The sequence below is a fragment of the Penaeus monodon genome, chromosome 7 (genome assembly GCF_015228065.2).
Source record: "Penaeus monodon isolate SGIC_2016 chromosome 7, NSTDA_Pmon_1, whole genome shotgun sequence".
Classification (NCBI taxonomy): domain Eukaryota; kingdom Metazoa; phylum Arthropoda; class Malacostraca; order Decapoda; family Penaeidae; genus Penaeus; species Penaeus monodon.
In genome coordinates, this window is record NC_051392.1 from 20,803,123 (window position 1) to 20,824,442 (window position 21,320).

The following is a 21,320-nucleotide window of genomic DNA, read 5'->3' on the forward strand; positions in this document are numbered from 1 at the left end:
CATTAACAGGCTACTTATAAATGTTTTTATTTTATTATTATTATTATTTTTTATATTTCTTTATGGTAGGTACGGGCAATTTTTGCAACCTCAGGGCGGCCAGGTCGACCTCTTACTCGTTGCCGGTCGCACTGAGCGTGTCTCAATTTCCAAACAAGACCATTTGTGATTGAGGTTGGCTTTCTGGGTTCGCATGATACGCAGTGCTTATTTGCGTGCGACTAAACTGTTTATTATAATTGCTTTGTTCGAAACTTGATCCGGCTTTTTCTGAAAATTGACTCTTTGCGCATATCGTTTTGCACTTGTTTACTCAGGAGCTATTTTATTGTGTTCGTCGAAAAAGTTTGGCTCGTTTTTCAAAAAATAATTTTTCTATTGTTCTCGGAACACAAAGTTTGGCTCGGGTTTTCAAAAAATGGACTTTTTGGCGTTTCATATACCACTTTCTTCGATTTCTTCAGGTTCCAATTGACAGCTACATCACCCTTTCCTGAAATGTTATGTTGGAAGTGATTACTGATATATAAACCCTGACATATGTCACAAAGGGTAAACAAAAATTTTACCGATTGTCTACGACATACCTCAGTTATAGGTTGTACGAACAGCCAAGATAGTAGATATTCTGACTGCGGTCTGTTCTATGGGAAGTTTAACAATGGCTACATGGTTCGTATGTTCTATTTTCCATTTCTATATCAATAAAAAGGAAGGAATTGGCTACAAAGTAACAGTGAAAGTGGGTGAGGATGTACATTTATACAAAGTGACAAGTAAAGCTGACTATTGGAATGATTTTGTTTTCCAGAAAGAAAACCAGAGGGGAATTCCACAAGTGGAAAATGCTTATTTCTGACTCACGTTCGATTTACACCACAAAGCATTAGAGAAATCTAATTTCGACATGAAAAAAATCTTTTCTGTACTTGACCCTATACAACCTTTAATTTAAATTAGGGTTAAATTTAAATTAGGCTTAAAATAAGGATTCTGAATTTTGTGGTAGTAGTAGAAATAACTTCCAATTATTACTATTTTATTTATTTTTATCTTTGACCCATACATGGGGCTATGGAACAATGGAATAACCTTTCTCAGATTTCTATTTTGTGGGCCTTTATGTTGTTTTTTTTTTTAAATAAAAAACACCACCCTAGGGGTGATTTTTCACAAAATTTTTAAAAAACCGTCGTAAATTTTTGGATCGCTTGATTCTCTTGTTAAAAAGGGTTATTTTTGGCATAAGAGGAGCCTGGCCGGAGTGGCACCCCGGCGGTTTATGGGCGGACCTTGTCTCGGGAAATTTTGGGTGTGCCCAATTCTGTAAGTAATGTCCCAACGTGGCGTTCCGGCTCGTCACAGTCTGCAATCCCTTTTGTCTTCATGTCATTGTATCTATGATCTGTCGTGCGCAATGGTAACCTAGTCTGACTCTGAAGAATGACTTCGGTACCTCTGTTGATTGCTTTAGAGGGTGCCAGTAGCTCATACCCTGTGGCGTCTGAGTGCCATCTGGCTGAGGGGGAGGATCTCGTTTTCTCTCTGTGAAGCTGCAGGAGAAAGACACGAGCTATAGCATTACACTTCTGCCTTAAGATTTTTCGGCTCAGTTTTATGATCATGGGTTTTTGGGGGACATACCCCTGCCAATGTCAACTAGTTTGTCAACAAGCTCATTCCCTCTGATGTCTATGTGGCTAGGGGCCCGGTTTATGATGATTCTTCTACCCTGAGGAATAATCCTCTGTGCTATGGTGAGGACAGTGGTAAGAAGGTAGAATGTTGTCTTTGGGTGATCTTTGCTGTAGACAGTCTATGGCTGCCCAGGAGTCTGTATGTATTACCACGTCCCCTTCCCTCAGGGACGCTAGGGCTCCCATGATCGCAACTGCCTCTGCCTGTAGTGAGGAGATGTCTGTTACGCTCATGGATTGTATGGCATCCCATGCTGCAAAGCCAGCACCTGCAGTGTGGTTTTAAGGGAAAACTGACCCACCCATGAAGTAGGTTTTACTCCCCGGAGGATGTGCTACAATAAACCTCTCAGTTTTTCCCTTTTAACTAGGCATGGGTACGATTTTTTCTCCTTGAAACTCAAAACAGAGAACCGATCAGGTTTGTGCCTACGGGGGGGGCTTCAAAAAAAATCAGGGTGGAGGATCCATACCCTTGCAATAGTTGTTTGTTGAGGGGGTAATGTATCAACACCCTGGCTGTGTGAGACAGCCAGGAGTTGTTTGCAAACAGCTTGTGGTCTTGTTTTGTAGTAGTAGTAGTAATAATTTCCAATATTACTATTTTATTAGCTGGTATCCATTAGGATACCAGCTAATTGTGACGATTTTGGTATCACTTGATTCCCCTTGTTGGAGAAGCCTAAGTTGGCTTAATGAAGAGCCTAGGCCTTGAGTGGAAGGAGACTCAAACTCAGAGGTGCAGAGTAGTTTGTCAAATTTTTGTCAAGTATGTGGTATAAATAAAATATGGGAGATGTGAGGTCAGTGGCTGACTATGCTGATTGGCTGAATGGCTGCATCCCACTCTCCCACTGACAGCATCCCGCTGCCGGTGTGGAGATAATTATGCCGAGTGAGGCGGGCCCCGGGTGCGATGAGGTGTTGCGGAGGATGCTCGGTGGGGAGGGAAAACTATGCGACGGGGCTGTGCTGGTCCCAAGGAAGTGATTGTAGGCTGACAATGCCTCCCCCTATTGAGGAAGAAAGGACTACAGGCCGAGGATGCTGCGGGGGCGAGAATGGCATCTAGATGTCATATAAGTGGGTCTCAGGGCCCGGGAACTGATGTATGCTTGCAAAGGGTCTCTGTGGGCCCCGTCATCCACCAAAAGGGCTGTGCTTGAAAGCCCTAGGGGAGCACTGAAGGACCCTGTAAGGGCAGGATAGCAGCTGGTGGTGGGCATCATTGCAAAGAAAAACAAAATCAGCTGTGTCCAGTCCTGATGGGGTGTAGGATGGGTGATGAGAGTGATGGGTATGTCTGCTGGGAGCAAACTGCTAGGCTACCTGGCGGAGGTCCTCTAGCTGAGGTTTGGTTGAACCATTACTGGGGAAAATTCCCCGGACACAACGAGGGACTAACCGTATGCCATCTCGGCTGCAGAATGGGTGAGATCCTTCTAAGGTGCCGTCCTGAGCCCAAGAAGCATGCAGGGGAGCTGTGAAGCATTGGCTGTGGTTGCAACGGGCCCCTGAGGCTTATAAAGAGAGGGGCATCGATCCCTCAAGACAACCCATTAAACCTTGGATGGTGTGCGGGTTGTGAAGGGAGAGTGCGTAAAAGTTTTTGCTGGCCCCCACAGCTCTGAGTGAAACCATCCCCATTGGATTTTTGTTTTCCCAGAAACCGAAATGGGTGATCCAGGAGCCGAGGAGTGCCTGGGTGCAGGATCTGGTGGTTGCATCCTCCATGGGCATAGCCTCGGGCCAGCGGGTATACCTTTTTTCTTCTGACGATGGGAGAGGTCCGATGATGTTGTGTGGGCTGGGGCAGGTCGTGGACAGGTAGCTTGGTGTGTTGATGGATCATGCTGTGCTGGCACTCCTCGCAGCTCCTTACCCATTCTCAAAGATCTCTCTTCATGGAGTGCCACCAAACTTTCGCAACAAGCTTGGTGGTGCTGTGGATGGATGGGTGAACTGTTCCTTGGATGAGGTCGAAGATGTCCCTCTGGAGTGTGGTAGGAATGAGGGAAAGGGGGCGGCCAGTGATGACGTTGCAGAGGATAGGCGTAACTCCGATGCTGACTTTCTCCCAATGATGGTTGGTAATGGCCGTGATGTAGGCCATGGTCTAAGGGATCTCGCTGTTGTTCTGCCGCTAGAGTTTGTCGACCCCGAGCTGAATGGAAGAGATCTCGATGCGTGAGAGAGAATTGTCAACTGGATACTGGCGATAGCTGAGAGCTGTCGTTGCTGCCACTCTGACTAAGCATCTCCTTGGAAAGGGCATTAACCAGGGGCTTGTGGTCTGTAAAAATGATGTAGGACGTACCTTCGAGCATGTGGCAGAAGTGTCGCATTGCCAGATGTTCTGTCAGGTGCTCTGTCAAATGTCCTGTACATCCACTCAGGTGGCTGGAGTTTCTGGCTGAAGAATGCCAGGGGCTGTCGTCTGCCATGTACCTCTTGCTTTAGGACGGCTCCTACTGCAACTTTGTTGACATCTGTGGTGAGGCAGAGCTGGGTGTTAGGGGCAGGCCGAGCTAAAATAGCAGCCCTGATGAGGGGTGTTTTGGCAACTGAGAAAGCTCTCTCTTGCTCTTCAGACCACACAAGTGATCTCTTGCTTCCAGCGACAGCCTCCTGGAGAGGGGCAAGAATGCTGGCAGCCCCAGGGATAAATTGGTGATAGTATTTAATCCCTAGGAATTGCGGGACTTCCTTGATGGATGTTGGGGTGGGGAAATTTGGGAGTCAGCATCAACCTTTATTGGCCCTGTGGCTGTGCCCTGGCTCTGGATCTTATACCCCAGGAAATCAATGCTGCTGGTGCCAAAAATACATTTCTCCAGGCTGACTACCAGGCCAATCTCCTCCAGAAGGTGAAGGACATGCTGCTGGTCCATCATCCTCTGGAGGGGGCCTGCTTTCTGACCCGGGGAAAGTGGAGTAGGGGAAAAACATACCCTCCAAAGGGTAATAAAATTAGCTGTCTTGGGGATGTCATCTGGAAGAACAGGCACCTGGAAGTACCCTTTAAGGAGATCCTTTAAGGAGAGCATAGGCGTCACCTATGCTGTCAAGTCGGAGATGTTTGGCATATGGTAATGGTCCACCTCGGTGTTGAGGTTGAGTCCCTGGTAATCGCCGCATGGACGCCATGAGTTGTTTGACTTTCGGACCATGTGGAGAAGGGATACCCATAGACTGGCAGCCTTGGAGCAGATGCCCATGCGCTCCATTTCTGTAAAAGCAAGCTTGGTGGCGTGGAGCATCTCTGGCCTCGGGCAGTGGAAAACAAGAATAGACTGTTGCCTTTGATGTGGTGGTACACCGTGTTTTGGCTGCTCCTGGGTTGGTGCAGCGAAGCTCTAAAGGGAAAATTCACTGAGCATGTCCCTGTTTTAAATCTCTGGTGAGGTGGCACATGTTGATGTCAGGAGAACCTTGAATAGAAACTGTGTTGACCAGGAGTAGAGTGAAAGTATCCGTGTTGATGAGCCAGTGTCTTCTCATATCAACCAGCAGGTTGTAGTGTGAGAGATAGTTAGCTTCGGGTAGTGGCTGGGTCACATCATCAATGAGGAGACTCCATGGGTAAATGTGCCCAGTGATGTATATGGCAATGTCTTTGGGACTGTAGGAGTTTACTGGAGTTCCATTGGCAGCCACAAGCCTCTGCAGGTCATTAGCAGCTCATCTGTCAGACTGCGTAGCTGGGAAAATGGAGAGGAAGGCTCCAGTATTGACAAGAAAATGTTTTCTGGTTCTTTTGTCTTGGAAACTGGTGTTGGGGGCTGTCGATTATGTTGATCGTGGTTGTGGCCGCATTGCTTATCGGCCACCTTCCGTGTTTTTTGGATGTTCTCTTGGCCTTCACCTACATCCGTTGAGACAATTATAGGCTGCACTCCCATACAGCTTGTGGTAGGAGCAAATGCCGTCTGCAGCCAGAAATGTGGTGAGAGGCCTCAGATGGTGTTGGACCCTTGTTGTTATGTTGTTGGTATTAGTCGGCGGGAAAATGGGCTGTTTGTTGAGGGCGGGCTTGCCGATGTGCTTCCATCAGTGCATTAGCTCCTGTGAGAACATCAATGGCTGTCTTGTCTGAGTCATGGAGCTTCTCCCTGATGTTGCCAGGGAGAGAATGGAGCCAATTTTTTTTTTTTTATGATCCACTTTGTGGAACTTATCTTGTGTATCTTTGATGGGGAGGTGGTATAGGCTCGTGATTTCTTGCCAGACTTGCTTTGGAGTATGATCTCCAAGTGGTGTGTTGGGTATGTTGACGATTTGTCACACCTTTCTCAGATGGAAAAAAGCAAAAAAAACTCCTGCAACAACTCCTGCTTCAGCCTGTTGTATACAATGTTGTCTGGCTGGCTGTCTAACCAGGGGGCTAACCAGTGGAAAACCTCCTTGGGCAAGACGGCTATGACATGGTCTGCTTTGGTGGTCGCCTTAAACCATATTCTTGAGCCTGAAGGGTTTCGCTCGCCAAAAACCTGTGAGGGCTTCATTTGGTGAAAAAGGGCGGGGGTGGAGGGGCAGCATTCACTTAAGTGAAAAGGGTAGTTTTCGTCAGGGGTTCATGCATTTGGGGTCATCAATGTTGAGAGACCCAGGTTGGTTAATGAGGACTAGGCCCTTTATAAAGGAGAGTCAAATCGAGGTGCAGATTAGTCCGTCAATTTTTGGCAAGCATGCCGTATAAATACAATATGGGAGATTTGAGGTCAGCGGCTGAGTGCGCTGATTGGCTGAACAGCTGCATCCTGCTCTCCTGCATCGTGGTGAATCAGTGGTGACCCCACTGATGGCATCCCACTGCTGGTGTATAGGTAATTATGCTGAGTGAGGCTGCGCAAATGGTGAGTGAGGTAAATGTGGCGGATAACTCGTTGCTGAAGGAAAGTATGCCAAGCTAGGCTCTGCTGGTGCCAAATGAAGTGATTGTGGCATCCGCCACACTCTGTCTAGAACACATTTATATAGGAATTATGCAGAGAACCCCCCCTCCCCAAACCCCACATTTTTTACCCGATAAAAAAGGAGGGAATAAGGGTACCTGGGAAATTGTAGGGAAAGTAACATTATATTAACATAATGAAGCTAATACCTCACTGTACTGCTGAGTGCAGGGGGCTGTGCCCAGTGCAACACCTCCATAGGTGGGGATGCCGATTCCAATCCCTGCACAGGAAAACGAAGATTCCTCCTTGTATTCACAGCTGGATAAATTATATGACCTATGTGTGGTGTGAACACAGCAATAGATAACCTAGGAATTATAAGGTACAATTGATAGATGCTGCATAGCTGGGAAGGTGATTTTTGCATGCTCTATCCTGCCGTACATGTTTTCAGTCATGAGTGTTTTGATGTTAAAGAATCAGTATCCCCTGCCAAGACTGAAGGCAGATGCAAAGAGGGTCATTCCAACCAGCACTCCTCCGGGTAGGTGATCCTGTAACCCAAACTGCAGGTGCTGGCTTTGCATCAAAGAATACCACAACATCCAAGGTCCAGACGTGCCCCCCCCCCCCCTTGCTGGTCCATTCTCGGGTTTTTTTTTATTTTTTTTTTTTTTACTGTATATAGTGTGCATGTGGATACAGTTTCATTAAATTCAAAGGAAATTTAGAGTAAGAAAACAAACAAACAAACAAAAAAAGAAAATCTTTATTGAGATACTCTGTAGCTATTACACTGTATCCCTTTAAAATTGTTTTAGTAAGTGTACTGGGTATGATGCTAAGCTCAGTTTTGTTGTGTATGACTAATGGGTATGTACTGGTGCTATTTTGAGGTAGAAGTTCGCATTTTTTACTGCATACAACAATAAATCCTCCCTGAAAAATCTAATTTTCAGTTTAGATTAAAAGTGTTTAGAACAAAGCATTGCACACACACACACACACACACACACACACACACACACACACACACACACACACACACACACACACACACACACACACACACACACACAAAAGTAATGGACCCATACCGTTGTATACAATATACAATATCGAGTATTTTTGTAGACTTTAAGTGCAGACGCTACTGGGAATTTGATGCAGCACCGATAGACGACAAGTTCTCCGGAAAACACCTATACCATATACCCATACAATGGATCAACATGTACGTCTACGGCCTGAATCCCTCCGACTCAACTGCAACTGAAACCCAGAAATTCAAGATGCTCAAAGATATGGTGAATAACTATGGTTATAAGGTACACAAGGCTGGTGTTACTATGCATAGTATGGTACCAACAATGAAAGACCTCAAGATTCAAGGTGGAACTAACATAGAAACCGTCTCCTTCTCCACTCTCCTACTGGAAACTTCAAGATACGACACAACACTACAATCAATTTAGTGCAGTGAAAACAACAGCATTAAAAGACTGGCTCCAAAATCCCCAACAAGTAAAAGTAAACAATACCGGAGAAAATTATTAAGACCCTATCCAACAATGGGGTTTCATGGAACAAATGCATACAAGTGACAGAAAAACATATACAATTCACAGAGATACCCTCAAGGACCAATTGCTGCATCATCACCTACTGAAATCCCCTGGTGGGGGGGAGAACACTTAGGAGGTTTTGTAAGTGGAATTGGTTAGCATCTGTATGTGTAACTATTCCGGTGTTTAGTTTTCCAATGAGAGCATTTAGGGTTAGGGATTTTCCTGTTCCTGTTGGTCCTTGTAACACAATAGTATTCACTTTACGGAGACGTCTGTCTCCTACTAATTTAATCCAGCCGAAGAATTCTATAATGTCTGTTATTTTTCCTCAACATGTGTTCAATCCATTTCATATTCTTTTCATTTCCAGGTGTATGGGAGATTGGGGGTTGTCTTCCATTGCTCATTCTTCGCGTTTTAGTGTCATGTAGGGACAGTGGCCATCTACTTTGTCTTCTATTCGACGATTTCTGTGAAAGTAACTGACGATTCGTCAGTTACAGTGCGCAACGAGCCGAAGGCGCTCGTTGACGGAGTTAAGACTGGTTTATATGTCCTTTTGCATTGATGGAATGGTAGCGTGGGAAAATTTTTTGATCTTTTTCTGAAACGGTTTTTTTCATTTTTTTTATGTTTGTAAAGAAGGGAGGGATTACTTCGGGGGACGTTTTTAAAAAAAAAAAACACAGGATAGAAAAAATATTCCCCTTTATTAGGTAATACCACACAGGTACACAAGACTGCAGAACTTAACTTCTATAACGGTAAAAAGGGGCTGCCGATCGATACTCCTGCTCTGCCACCTTCCTCTTTCCTCTGTCTTCCCAAACTGCCTCTGCTCCGTTAACGGTCGTTGACGTCTCCTTTCTGTGTCCAAACCTCTGCTCTTGCCAAGATTCCCCTGACCTTGCCTTGCCTGACCTGTGCCTGAGGCTGTCATAGAATTCCAGGCAAACAATCTCGGATGGTAGTTAAGAGGGCAAAGTGATAGGAGAAAGGGTCGTTTGTAGGGTCAACACTGTCAGATCTTCGTAATCGCAATGTCTTAGTACACACACACAAAAAAAAAGAAAGAAAAAAAATGCAAATCGAGCAAGAATTGTCGGAGTAATACCAATCACAGTACCCCTTTTTGTAGCAAAGCTAATAGCATAACTTTCCCACCCTTGAATAGACCTAATGGGCAAACTAATAAGATATGCATAATGGTATTGACAAATACATCATACCACATTCAAAACAAAACATTCCAATTGTTGTGAGCAAGAGTCTTAGACCTTTGCTAATTCTAAGGAGCCTCACCCCAGAGGCATTCTCTGTTGAGCATATAACTTCCTGGGGAGGAGCTTTTTACTTCTGCCTCCCTCCTCCTAGATTTGCGGAGTCTTTGGAATGCTTGCCAGGCTTTTCTAGACCTCGCCTTTATTTTATTCTACCCCCCCCCCCCAATAAAGACAAACAAACAGAAAAGTGTAGACAAGGCAGTGGAGGTGCACTCATGTTGAATGTTAACACTAGATCAGTTGTAAATGACGACAACTGCTGTCATCTATTGGCTTTTGACAACACTACTGGAACAAAATAAATGGTTTTCCCCAAGGTACCCTTTTAAAAAGAGTGGAAACTTAAAAAGGGAAAACGACTCGCCACAGTGTCTTTGTAAAAAAGGCTGGCCATAATGAAAAGGGCCCCGGGGGAAGCCGAAATTTCCAAAACTCAAGCAATGTAAACAAACCCGATATTTAATCTTAGTAAATATTAATGCGATTATGGAAGCCCTTGCCCGCATGTCCCAGAGGGAAGAGTATGTGGTTATTCAAACAGGTTCCAGGAGCAACCAATGAAAATCATATAACAACAGTTTACCCCTTGTACAATTCATTATGCATTTTCCAATAAGGATACAGGGCACTTGGCAGGTCAATCCTGATTTCACATGAAGGAATTCCTTGTATGAGGCATCCTTTGACGCAATTATTCAATCAAGAGATTCTGTTCATCCATGCTTCTGAACAGCATTGAGATAAACAATTTTGACAGAAATGTCATCTTTGGCATTGAAGGCACTATCATCCATCATGGATGACTCAAGACATATTGCGGTAGAAATGAAAAGTACTATCTTTTTCATATTTCTTGGGCAAGGAACTTTACCTCGATTGCCTATTTAGCCACTGGGGGGGGAATAGGGGAATATCAATGAGGACTTTTCATTACTCCATTACCCCCCCAAATCAGTGCTGTTCCCAACCCGGATAAAATAGAGAGAATGATTACTTAAAAAGGTAACACCCGGGACTCTCCGTGGAAAGGAGCTGGGGACCCTACCTGTACTCCCCAAGAGCATACAAAAGAAACTACAATTTAATATCTTCGGACCAGGCGCTCAAACTAACCTACCATTAAAAGAAAAAAAAAAAAAAAAAAATCTTTTTCATATGCTGCTGTGAAGGGTTCTCAATTTTATCTAGGGGAATAATGGTTTAGATGGGAACCAGTACATAATTATCTGGCATCAAACTGAAGTCCACAAAAATAAAACTTGCCCTTGCTGACATCCAAATGACAGCTTACATATTCCGCTTGGATTCTGTGTGTCTGTATCAATCAAGAAATGGGATCAACACTGCACCATCATGTATCTCCTGGCATCACAGTCCTGCATCACATAACCAAACCCATAGAATCTGGAGGCATTGGTCTATAGAATGGTGGGGAGAGCAGGGTAGACATGACAAAGCCTTCTTAATGTCCTCAAAAGTCTTGATGTGGTCTTGTAGTGAACGCGGGAACGAGCGCAGCGCCGTAACACTTGTTAAGACATTGAATAACAATTCGGGGATGCAAACGAGCCGCACTCTCCTAGAAATGGCGGGGATTGCCTATATTACCCCCCGTTCTCCAAGAAAAAGCAAGAGGGGGAAAGGGGAAAGAACACGGCCCCCTTTACGGTTTGCCATCCTGTCCTGTCCAGCGGCATTTAAATTTTAACATATGGGGAAAATCTCAGATGGCTTTTATTTTTGATTTGAGATTACGAAATGTTGTTGTTGTTTTTGTGATATACCGCGTGCCTTTGGGTTTATTCTTTTTATTAACCATATTTATATTGTAACCTGGGCCTCCCAAAATCTGAACGGCCAATACAATTGATAATTAAAAATAATAGATAAACCCCACTAAAGAAATGAAAAATAAAATAAAGAAAGTTATAAAAATTTTCACAATCATAAAAATAAGTTCTTACTTTAAAGAAATTTGCCAGCCTACCACACAACTTCATTTTGTTATACGACTTCTGGTGGCGCGTGGATAAGGTTACAATTTTTTTTGTATCTTGGCCCCAGTATGATTCTCAGTACAAATTCAACTTGATTTCTATTTAGTTGCTCTTGAAACCCCTTATAAGCAGAAATAGCCTTGGCTAATGTGCTTTCTACTAAGTTTTTGTGTGGTCTTTGTATTATAATTAAGTTGAAAATTTAAATTTTCTTAATTACTTAAATTTCTGCTGTATGCGATAATGATTCATGTAAAAATCAAGTTTACCATTCTCTTGTGTTCGCAGACTCTCTCGTCCGTGGTTTTGAGTTGTTGCTTTTCTGCATAAACTACTTTGTGTATCGGTTAAATTTCAAAAGGTCTCGAGTTTGGGCATTTCTTTATTTTAACAAGAAAACTAATTTTTATTTTCGATTAAATTTTTTGGGGTTCCTTCATTTTTTACAGTTATCGGGGGTTAAAAAACTCGAAATGGGAATTAAAAATCATTAGACTGAGTGATGACAATACAAGAAGCCTAAATAAGTGAAAGGAGCTTGAAAAAAAACAAAGTGATTTGCAGAAAGAAAACGAAAATTTTTGTGCTTGCCTAGAAATGCAAACGCGCAAAAAGAATTTGCAAATTCAACCCCTTCCATCGCCATTCCCAAAATATTTACTTGAAAAAAGTTCATTACCTTATTTTTGAAGCCCGCTCCTGATCAAGTCCCCTTAAGAGAAATAGGGAAAGGTAGAGTTTTGGGCTTAGAAAAAAATAAACTATTTCGAGATGAAAGATATGCAACATTAAAAAACACGGCAAGGTTACATTGCAAGGGTCTGCTGTTTTAGTATAAACTCCCCTTTTATTTAAAAGTGAAATTATTTGGCAAGACTTCAAAGACTTGGTTAAAAAATTCCGGGGGTACAAGCACTTCAGTAGATTTTTTCCGTTTTTTGAATGAATTATTTTGGGCCCCTCATCATTCCAAAGATCTGTATATCAAAATTAAAGGTTATTTTATAAGTTTACGAGACTATCCAGTAGCAGTGGGTTTAATGCTGAAGATTTGTTACGGAATCTTCTTGCAGTCGCTTCCTTTTGGGGTTACTGAATGATTTGAAAAATCAGATGCTCCTTTTGACGAACGGTAGTACAGCAGCAAAAATTTGGAAACTGTAATCTGCACGAAAACAAAATTCCGCCCCAAAAAGTTGCAGTTACTAATGACAAAGACGCAATTTACTGCGCTTTCCAAAATGCAAGGGTCATCTACATTCCTGTAGAGCAAACCTCCTGGTAAAGTGTGGGTGGAGTTGCGGTAACCTTGGGGATCAAAGTCGATCGTGTCCCCTTTTTTAGCAGGCCCCCTTCATCGACAACCCCCTCGGGGAAGCCGCAGGCATTTACCCGGGGTGTCATTAAATCATAAGTCTGCAGTTTCAACGGTTTTCCCTCTGTAACTTGGTTTCTGAGAATGTTTTTTAAAAAGTAATAAATCTAAATGTTTTTTTTAAATTTCCAATCTATTAATCCTATTTCTATACGCCTAAGGCCCGGCCACTTGTACAGCTAATTTGTGATCGGGCCGAAAGGAACTTTTATCACAGGGCTCGTCAGTTTTTTCTGGTAAAAATATCTTTTTTGGAAAAAGTTCGAGCAGAAAGGGGGGGGCCTGTGAAAAGTCCTTAAAAGACGTCCTGGTTACATTGCAAACAAGAGGTGAAGTTACATTGATATCCAATTGCAGGTATAAGTTGCAAAAATCGTTTTGTAAAAACAGACAGTCAAAATTTCCTGGTGGTACCTTTGGAATGGACTTCCCGGGAAAATTTTACTTCAAAAGGTGCAAAACGTTTTCCTTTCAGATCTTATCTAATACTGAGGATTCACATTTCCTCTGAAAAATACTGTAATGTCTCGTTCCGTATCCCGAGGTCAATCGTCCAAACCTGTTTTTTCCCCTTTTCTTCAGAAATTGGGTTTTAACATCGCCAGTCCCTTTCCCAGCCCCCTGTGAAAAAACCACATATGCCCCCCTCGTTCCGGACGTTTTTTTCGTGCTTCATTTTAAAAATTTTTTCTTTTAAAAAAAGTAATGACCTCCTTTCAGTTGACTTCTTAATGATTCCAAGAAGCATAGTAAAAATAAAATGGAAAAAATTGATATATGGATTGTCAATGATCTGCTCATGCCTTTAAAATTGCGTACGGGGACACGCTTGGGAAAGTTGAAGCGTTTCGATGAAAATTCCCGTTTTCGCCATTTCTGACTCGGATGACCCAGATTTTTCCATGGGTGAAAGGAAATTTAAAAAACTTGCCTCCTAAATCGCGTAAGAAATTGAAAGATCTCTTGTTTAAAATAAAGATTTATTTTCTGAAAAATCGACAATTGGAACTATTCCAGGGGCAGTACACCGAATCATCACAAAAGATGATCCCACCCTTTTGCACCAGGCAGTGGAGATTGCCACACTCTGCAAAGGAGGTAATTAAAAGACTTGTCAGGAAATGCTGGATGCCGAAGTCATAGAGCCATCATGTTCTCCATGGTCATCGCCAGTTGTGCTAGTAAGGAAACGAGATGGTAATCTACGTTTCTTTGTAGATTATCGTAATTTGAATGCTAAAACGATAATGATTCTTATCCCATTCCCAAGAATTGATGAATTCTGGATGACCTTCGTGATAATGCTATTCAGTATCTTAGACGCAAGAGCGGGCTTACTGAAGTATAAACGTTGCTCCAGAAGACCGTGAGAAAACGGCCTTTTCAGATGGGTCCAGATTATGGCAGTTCAGACGAATGCCATTTGGTTTGAAGACTGCTCCTGCCACCTTCCAAAGAATTATCAACCTCGTTTTATCTCCTGTGCTAGGAAAACATACTCTAGCATATTTAGATGATGTTAAATATTTTCTAGCGACTTCGAAGAACACTGCCATCATCTAAATGAAACTCTTGCCTTGATGACAAAGCAGGTCTAAAACTGAACTTGAATAAATGCAGCTTTGGGTGTAAAAGATTTTAAATTTCTGGGTTTCAGAATTTCTGTGAATGGCATATTTTCCCGATCCAGATAAAGTTCGATCCATTAATGAACTTCCTCCACCCACAGACTAACCGGAGTCCGCAGATTTTTTTTTGGGGTGCGTTGGCTTCTTTCGTCGCCACATTCCAAACTTTGCTACTATAGCAGCCCCATTAAGTTCTCTTCACTAGAAAAGGGCCAGCCATTCAAATGGAATACAGAACATGATGCAGCTTTTGTCAACTCAACATCTCTTAACTTCCGCCCCAGTACTGCAAAGACCCGATTTTTCGACACCTTTTGAACTCCACACAGATGCTTCAAGAGTGGTATAGGGCTCTTGTCTCTGAAAAGTTAACTCTAAAGGTAACCCCTGTGCGTTGCATATTACTCAGCAATTGAGAGGGTGGGAAATACGTTACAGCGTACTGACTTAGAAGCTCTTGCATAATAGAATGTGAGACATTTTGATGCATATCTGTATGGAAAAATTTTTTCCCCATTTAAAACTGATCACGGCCATTAACCTTATTTTTCCCCCCGAAGGACAAAGCCCCCGCTTTGGGTCTCGCTGGCCCCATACTGATGGAATACTCTTACCGCTTGTTTTTATAGAAAAGGATCTACTCACCACGTCCTACTTCAAGCCGTGAATTGTGCATTGACCTCACTATAGCTGAACCAACTGTTTTAAGAGAGGCCAATTTAAAGCCCAGTATGGCATGAGGTTATAAAATTCCTGGAAGGCTCTGCCCTGCCAAAAAAAAACGTCTACCAAATTTTTGGGACAAATTTGAACTCAAAGGGTGTTATATCATCAAAAGGGGATGTTCTGAAAAGATTATTCATGGGCTGGTCATACCTAAGGCCTAAGAAAAAAACTATAAAAATTGCCCATGCTTCTGCAAGAAACCATCTGGATTTCAGAACGTACCACAACAAAAAAGAGCATTATTATTTCCAAAACAGCTTTCAGTACAAAGGAATAGTAAATGTCTGTCTCCCGTCAGAGAGAAGAGGAACGAAAAAACAAAACGTACAACTCTCAAAAATCCCTTTTGTCACTTCTCCTTTGGACAGAATTAGTGCAGATTGATGGATCACACAGCTGTATCGGGGAAAACCGTTATCTTCTGTCCATAATAGACCAATGAGCAGGTATTTGCAACTTGTTCCCCCCAATAAGAGTGCCAGACAATATCTGATGCCTTTGGGGGAAACTATTTTAACTATTTAGTTCCTAGAATGCTACTACGACAGTGGTTCAGAGTTCAAAAACAATTTTTTCAGAATCTTGAAAATTTGAGTATTAAAATGATTATACAAACCCTTTTATCCTCAGGAAAAACGGTTTTATTGAAAGAAGAAATAGATGGTAAAAGATCAATATCTACCCATGCATGAGCTCCCTTGTTAGGGGAGACTATATACCCCAAGTGCGGACCCTTTTAATACTGCATTTCACCGATCTTTTGAAAACCCAACCTCTGTTCCTTTTTTAGGGGGCCTTCATGCTTTTTATCCTCGGCTAAAACCGGTTAAGAATGAAGATGTTCAAGTATGATCACTTCTCAGGCTTTAAAGGGTGGGAAGTAGCGCTAAAACTTCCCGTAAGGACACGAGAAGAAATGAAAAAATTTCAATAGAAAATTTCGTGAACAAAAAAATTAATGTTGGATCCCGTTTTACGGCGGTCTTATGATAAAGTTCAAGGTGTTAGCGTCCCTTAAAATCCTAGGGGGTTTGGGTCCATGCAAGAAGTCGGACACCAGTCCAGTAACTTTTATCTTTTCGTGATTTGTCCCCCCCGTTTTGCTGAAAAAATTTTCATGCAAACCAGTGAAATGTTTTCTTGTAATGCTGAATTTTCATTTTTGCCACGGATTTTGACTCTCCTGTTCGTTCTGATTCCCCTGTTCTTTGTTCTTCCCGGTTGCACCCTATTTTACTCGGCTAAAATAAAGAAAAGATGACAGATTTCTCCTATTCCTTACAAATTGTCGTTTTTTTTCGTTTGCTCAATCGTCTCGATTACGCCTGTCTTGTGTGTCCGCAAGGTTTCCATGTTTGTACCCCATCCCTGCCTGGATCCTGGCCAGAAAATATTTTTGTCAAGACTCCAGCCTCAACGAACTTCAAAAACCCATGAACCACGCTGGGGCCCAGAACACCCTAAAGACTGAGGGGCCGCCCCCCGGGATAGGGTTCTGGAGGAAGACTCGACGCTTTTTCCCCGCGATGTTTCGCTGATGACTGAGCTGGGGGGCTTCCGTCTCTCTGCCGTGGGAGTGATTGTAGTAAACGGGGAACGAGCGCAGCGCCGTAAACCTGTTAAAATTAAAACAATTCCGTATGCCAGCCCGCACCCCCTAGAAGTGGGGGGTTTTCCCCATATATATACCCCCTGTTCTCCAAGAAAAAGCAGAGAGGGAGAGAGAACAAACCCGGCCCACTTTACGGTTTGCCAGTCCTGTCCTGTCCAGCGGCTTAATTGTAAGCATATGGGAAAAAATCTCAGTTTGTGCTTTTTTTTTTGATTTGAGATTACGAAGTTTTGTTGTTTTTTTTGTGAATAACCGCGTGCCTGGTTTTATTCTTTTTTTTAACCATTTTTTAATTGTAACCTGGACCCTCCTAAAAAATCTAAAAGGGCCATAAAAGATAGAAAATTAATAATAAAATAAGCTCATACTAACGGAAATGAAAAATAACTAATAAAAGTTAAAAAAAATCTTTCAAAAGTCATAAGAAAAATATCTTACTTTAAAGAATTTTGCCACGCCTACCACACAACTTCATTTTGTTATACGACAGTCTGTCCAAGCAAATGCTCACTTTGAGCTCATCCCAGGACAGAGAGGCATGGCAGTAGTCGATATCTGCTCTGCCAATTGATTTACTAAATTAAAATGGTAAAGGAATGGGAGGTAGGATGTTGTCCACCACCTTAACACACTTTGTTGCTCCCTGAAGGGCCTTGTCTCCATGGAGGCATGTAACTCCCATCGCAATAAAAACCATGGGACCAAGACAGTACATGAAACAGCCTTAGGGGTTTAAAAATATTGGGAAAGGGGTTTAAACATCCCTATGAGGGGGATCTGCCAATAATATAGGGAAACAATTTTTGGAGAAAACCCCGCTGTGGGGTGAGAATTTTTTGATGGCTGTGGCATTGGTAAGGGATGGTTAGGGTGAGAGACTTGCCAATTAAGTTTAGACAGGTCAGTAATCATACAAGCACCACCACGAGACTTTGGGAAAATATCTGATGATTGGAGTGATATTCACACATGTGTTGGGGATGATGGCAAGGCTGCCAAAAAAAAAAATGAAAAAAAGAAAAAGAAAAAAAAACAACAAAAAAACAAAATAACATGCTAAATGGGCATGTGGACTTCAGGTGAAGACTTGGGAAGAGCTGAAGAAGTTTCAGTTTTCAGTTCATACAGTACTCTTTCTGGGCAGTCGTGAGACCTGTATTTCTCAAGAATGATTTGCCACATATCTGGAGGATCTACTTCAATGGGCTTTTGGGTAAATTCCTGATCACAAATACCCATAAGTATTGTATTGATCCTTAGCCTTGTAAAGCTAGATACAAAAATCACCAAAGCTCTCTCCTTCTGTGTGTTTGTAGAATTCCTTCAGTCACATTTTCTTTCTGGGGGTTTTTTAAAAATGTCCCCCGTTTCTTCAGGGTGTCATGAGGAGAAAATACTGGGGCCTATTTGTGGTCGAGCCATGCTGCATTCCAATAAAGGACATACAGGGTTTTTTTCGCTTAGGGGTAGCAACTGGAGAGCACCAATCCCTAAACTGCTGGGAGTCGTATCTGCTGGCAAGACTTTTAGAGGCTGAATAATTGACATAGGGGGAGCAAAGTAGTCGAGGCATTGGGCACAGAAGAATCCCTAAATGGTGCCCATATAGGTGAAGTAACGGTTGCTGAGGAACAAGTCAATGGATTAGCTCCTCATAACTGGCAGACTTCCTTCTTGTACATCTACTCTTATTTGCAGCACTCTACTGAGGTGGACAAACGGTTATATGTTCCTTTGACTTTAAAATAGGAATATGGAATGATTAGTTTTTAGTATGAAGTCCTTAAAGGTATTCAAACAAGTGAAATGACTGTTAAAAGTGTTATAAAGAACTAATTGGGCTTAAAGTTCTTGATATGAAAATTTTTTTAGTTTTTTTATTTTAAAATGGGCATACTACAATGCAGTTACTAATATCTTGAGGTTGAGGTATTCCAAATTGGGAAATTGATCTGCTTTGCCCAAAGGCTGCTGTATAGATTTTTTTTTTTAATATGTAAAAAGGGTTTATCACTATGACCTTTACAAACAAATTTACAGAACTATTTTATGACAAATGCATATTCTATTTTATGCCAACAATATTGAATTATATCATGGTATTGAATGAAATATATCTTGAAATTGTGTAGACACAGCTTTCTGTTTATGGAAAAAATGATCCCTTGCACGAGGGGGGAAAAAGGGTTTGGTCATTATCAGTTCGGGAAGAACACATGCTGAGAGGGGGGGGATGAACTGGGAGGCAAAAAAAATAAGAAAAAAAGGATTAAAGGAATCTCATATAGGGGGGCTGCCCCAGGCTTTCACTGCATGGACCATAAGGGGAAAAACTGTCACGAGGCAGCCTCCTTAGTTAAAAAGAAAAGAAAAAGAAAAAAGCAATGGTTTTAAAGAAAATTTTCATTTGTCCAAAAATAAGAAAAAAAGAAAGATGTGCAGCATCTGCTTAATGAATCCGAAATGCATGCCTTATATTTGCAAACATTTCTGAATACTTTTTTTCTCTGTATTTTGAATGCGCTTTTTTCTGATCAAATAAATCTAATTAGCAATACTACTAATTCTAGTAACAATGTTGCTTTTGTTTTGAAAAAAATTATGCTAACAATAATGCTAATGATGATGATGCAAATGATGGGGACGATAAAAAGGGATATCCAAGCCACTTTAAATGGGATCAATAAAAAAACACAAAAGGCCAGTACTTTTTTTTAATTTAGACTATCATCAGTTAAAAAACCTTTCCCCTTCCCCGGATTCTCTACCCCCCCGAACTGTGATCTATCACCCTCTTTTCCCTTTTGACGACTTTTGACTGCTACACATTTAGTCATGATTCGCATGACCATAGGGTTAAGACCTTTGATGTCCATTTACTTTGCTGTGTACCATTATTTTTTTTTCCTTTATAATCTATTCATCTAAAATTTTTATCTTTTATTTTTAATCACTGTTTTTGCTAAAAATCTTTATCATTGTTTTTCGTTCTTTTTTACTTTCCTTTATCTACCTCTTTTCTTTCCCTTTTGCGGTTTTAGGGTTTTAAAGGGCAAGGGTTTTAAAGAGAATCCCTTCGAATTCTCCAAGCCTGATGTCGTCATGTTATGAAAAAAAATTAAATAAATTTAAAAGGATTTTTAATTTAAAAAAGTAATAGATTACAGGGCCCCTTTATACTTTATATTATTTCCACTTTCAATCCATTAATATAAAAAAGGGGAAATTAAAAATTTTTTTGAAGAAAAATACCTCACTATAATGCGGGATGCAGGGATGTGCCTCCCCTGCGCCCCAAAAATCCCCCCCCGGGCGCGTTTTTGTGCGGCCGAACTTGTTTTCTTTTATCTCGTGATTCCCTAGGGTGTGATCCCCGATCACACCCTGCGATCTGGTCCCAAAAAACCATCAACTGCATAACCCAACCTCGGTGACGGTCTGACTCGTGCTGCAAGGGCTGGAACAGGAACACTCCCGACAAGTATTCCGAAGATCACGGGTCTTGAATCGAGGTGAGCTTGCTCAAAGGAGCCCATGAACATAGGGGGGCGACCAGCCACACCACCCACCCTTTTGTTCCTGCCGCCACGCCTTTTATCACACCTAACCTCCTTGCCACGAGGCCCCGTTGTAAAAGCACGGCTCCCGCACCTACTGGGCCTTTTCCCAAAGAATGGGGCCCGTAGCAGTAACATATCTGGAGCATCGCGTCGCGGCTAACGGCGATCTCCGCATGAAATCTGTCAAAAAGTGGCACTCTCCCACCGGGGCCATTGGCGGCTTTAAAATTTTGTGAAAATATAGAAAGTAATGTAAGCACCAATACTTAATTTCAAGTTTGGGGGTGTTTTTTTAGCCCCTGTAGCATTGACAAATCATGCAAGGCCCAACCATGGCGTCACTTTGAAGCCAAACGGGCTTCTAGTGACAAAAAAAATTACGACTCTGTCGGCCTGCTGTAAAATGGACAGACAGAGACCAACTCCCAAAAAACCCCTTTCTGTCCACAAAATATTCCGCAGATGGATCCTCGGCGGGCCCCCTTCTCCTCCCCCAAAACGGGGAAAACCTCTTAGTTACTTTACTTTTCTCTCTACCAGATGAAGAAAAGCTGAACTACCCCAAACGCTGCGTTCCCCAACCAAGCCCAGCTACTAGCCAAAAGGGCCGTCCGAAACGACCTAGGCCGAGACAGACCCCATAGGGTTTTCCACATTTTAAAAAAATTTCCCTCTAAACCTAAAAGTTTTGAAGTGTCTCCCAAATGGTTAGAGCATTGGAGATGCAGAAAAAAAATCCGGTTGTCAGTCGGGGTTGAAAAGACCAGGGCAATATTGTGCCCAAATATAAATTTTTCCTGCGGGAACAGGAGCTTTAGGATAGGGAAAAAGGTGTCTCTCAGCACTGAATCCTATGATCAAGAGCCAGATGGGCTACTTGGTTTCTCATTTTCGTATATGTGGATAAAATCACATTACACCCACAGGTCAGGGGGCTTCCAAATTTTGGGAAAAGGATACCCCACCCCAACAGGTT